We start from the raw sequence: 3,370 nt of genomic DNA, 5'->3' as shown, positions 1-3,370 counted from the left end.
ATCCCCTACAATTTATTCTGTATATATTTTATTTTGTACATGTATGTTTGAATGTTATCTTCCCTATTAGTCTGAATTCCTTGGATATAGACTTTTTTTTTTACCTTTTTTTATAATTAACACAGGGCCTGACACATAGGTGCTTACTTGTTTATATTGACAAATCCTAAGAGAATTAAAAAGAGCCTGTGATGCTTATAAAACTGATGTCCACTTCCAATTGATGATCCTTTTTCTAAATACTTTTAAAAACATATAATGAATTTTAATTTTTAAATAGAAACCTTATATTTGGGGTGACAAACTGGCATATATCTTCTGTTGATAGATTAATTTATGTTAAAGATCCCTGGTTGAAAGTAAAAAATATTACTTTCATTGGATTATTCAGATTTCATTGGGCACAACGATATAATTAAAGGGCACTTTCTAGATGCTTCAGACTGACTACATAGAAGCTCACTACAGATTGCTTCAGTTTTCTAAATAAAGAAAAAAGTAGGATCTTCTCCTTAGAGCATGCCTTCTAAACTTTTTAAATGTGTGTCTGTCACTTTGGCAGACTAGTGAACTCATAAAAATGGGTCGGGGTGGACATGATTGAGGGTGTAGACTCGAAACTACCACACCAATGCAACTACCTACAATTTGGAAATTGGTCTTGATCAAGGACACATGACAAAACTAGTGGAAATGCGCATGGGTAGGGGGGGCGCGGGGGGGGGGTTGAAGGGGAAAGGAGGAGCATGAATCATGTAACCATGTTAAAAATGAATATTAATAAATGTAAAAAAAAAAAAAAAGAAGTAGGGAGATGAATCATCCTATCTCTTCTTTGAAGATAAGCTTGTTCACTATGATTTCACAGCATTGTTTCCCTTATTTGGTTGCTGGGTTTTTTTTTTTTTGCTATTTACAGTGTTGTAGTTATTGTGAATATTATTCTCCAACTTCTTAATTCATTTTACACAGGAAAAAGGAAGAGTCCAAGGAGGGAGCCTGCATAAAAGGACGTTTACTTTTCAGGTTGGATTGGGGAAGAAGAAAGTGAGAATTTGAAGAATGCATACTTAGAATATTTTTTAATATGTTTTCTATTCCATTGACATGCTTTTAATAATTCTGTGCTGTGATTTGTTTGGATAATTTTGTTAGCACAGTGATAACTGAATATCTAAACCTAATTTTGCTATGGAGATGCCCAATTTCATACTAAAGAAAGAACCATGGTGGGATGCATAAAGTGAAGGATTCTTGGTTCCAAAATACTTGGGTTATAGTGGAGACCATACTGGAGGTCCCTTTGGTTCCAAAATTTCCATACTAAACCAAGTATAAATGAGATGACCAGAGAGATATTAAAAGCAAGATATGCATCACTAGGCAGCCTATGTAATCATCTGCCTGAAGCATTCCAAGATTCACACGTATTCAACATCTCTGGAAGAATCTATGTGTTAAAAAGATGAGGATTTGTGGGCAGTAAGGAACAGGGAAACACTAGTTTGGAGAATGCATACTCAGAATGTCATAATCATCATAGAATTAAAGTTATGTTTGAACCCAAAGAGTCACTAGAGATATAGTAGAAACAAATAAGTTACAACATATATCTAATGATAACTGGAAGGCCATAAGGTATCTCATTAAGAAAATATGGTTAGCTAATATTTAGGGGTAAATACCATTAGCAATCTAGTGTTTAATAAAACCAAAAATCCTAATTTTGGGGATAAGAACTCTCTAATTGACAAGAACTTCTGGGAAAAGTGGAAAATATGATTATAGAAACTAGGTATAGACCAATATCTCATACCCTGTACCAAGATAAGGTCCAAATGGGTATGTGATTTAGAAATAAAGGTTGATATCCTAAGGAAATTGGGGAAACATAGAATAGTTTTTCTCTGTCAGATCTATGGAGAAGGAAAGAATTTATGACAAAAAATGAAATAGCATTACAAGATAAAAAATGAATAATTTTGATTATATTAAATTTTAAAACTTTTGTACAAACAAAACCAATATAACCAAGAGAAGGGAAACAACAAACTGGGAAAAATATTTTGCATGAAGTTTCTCTGATAAAGGTTTCATTTCCCAAATATATAGAGAACTAAGTCAAATTTGTAAGAATACAAGTCATTCTTCCAGTTGACAAATGGTCAAAGGATATAAACAAGCAGTTTTCAGATGAAGAAATAAAAACTATCAATAATCATATGAAAAATGTTTTAAATCACTCTTGATTAGAGAAATAAAAATTAAAACAACTGAGGCACCATCTCACACCTATCAGGCTGGTCAATATGACAATAAAGGAAAATGATAAATGTTGGAGGGGATGTGACAAAATTGGGACACTAATGCATTGTTGGTAAAGTTGTGAACAATCCAATCATTCTAGAGGGAAATTTGGAACTATGCTCAGAGTTATAATACTATACAGACCATATAATCCTGATGTACCACTACTAAGTCTATATGCCAAAGATATTTTAAATATCTTTAAAAGGGGGGAAAGGAACTACTTATACAAAAATATGTATAGCATCCCGTTTTGTGGCAGCAAAGAATTGGAAATTGAAGGGATGTCCATCAATAGGGAATAGCTGAACAAATTGTGGTATATGTTGGTGATGGAATACTATAAGAAATGATAAACAGGATGATTTCAGAAAAAAAACTGGAAAGATCTACCTAAACTGCTGAAGAGTGAAATAAGCAGAACCAGGAGAACATTGTACACAGTAACAGCAATATTGTACAATGATCAACTGTGAAAGACTTGGTTACTCTCAGCAATACAGGGATAGGGGGCAATTCTGAGGGACTTATAACAAAGAATGCTCTCTACCTCCAGAGGAAGAACTGTTGGAGTCAGAATGCAGATTAAAGCATACTATTTTCACTTTAGTTTATTTGTGTTTTTATTTTAGGGTTTTGGTTTTCTATGAGTATTCTCTTACAACAATGACCAATATGAAACTAAGTGCTGCATGATAATAAATGTATAACTCAAGTCAAATTGTTTACTATCTCCAGGATAGGGGAGGAAAGGAAGGGAAGGAGACAATAGGATCTTATAATTTCAAAAAATATATGTGGAAAATTGTTATTAGATATAATTGGAAAAATAAAATACTAAAGAAAGAAAGAAGTATATAGTTAGAAAAGATGAGGTAATAAGAAGCAAGAGATTACAGGTGGGAAATTCAAGTGCCTGAATTGTGAATCCACATAAGGTTAAAATAAAAAAATAGAATAAACCCATGTATTGGTTAGACCTTATTTAGAATATAGGAAACCATGGTTAAGAATCATATACTATAGAGGCAGTGATGGATCCATGGCAGTGACTGAAACACTC

Source organism: Gracilinanus agilis, chromosome 2, assembly GCF_016433145.1.
Source record: "Gracilinanus agilis isolate LMUSP501 chromosome 2, AgileGrace, whole genome shotgun sequence".
Taxonomy (NCBI): Eukaryota; Metazoa; Chordata; class Mammalia; order Didelphimorphia; family Didelphidae; genus Gracilinanus; species Gracilinanus agilis.
This window is presented reverse-complemented; position numbering follows the sequence as displayed.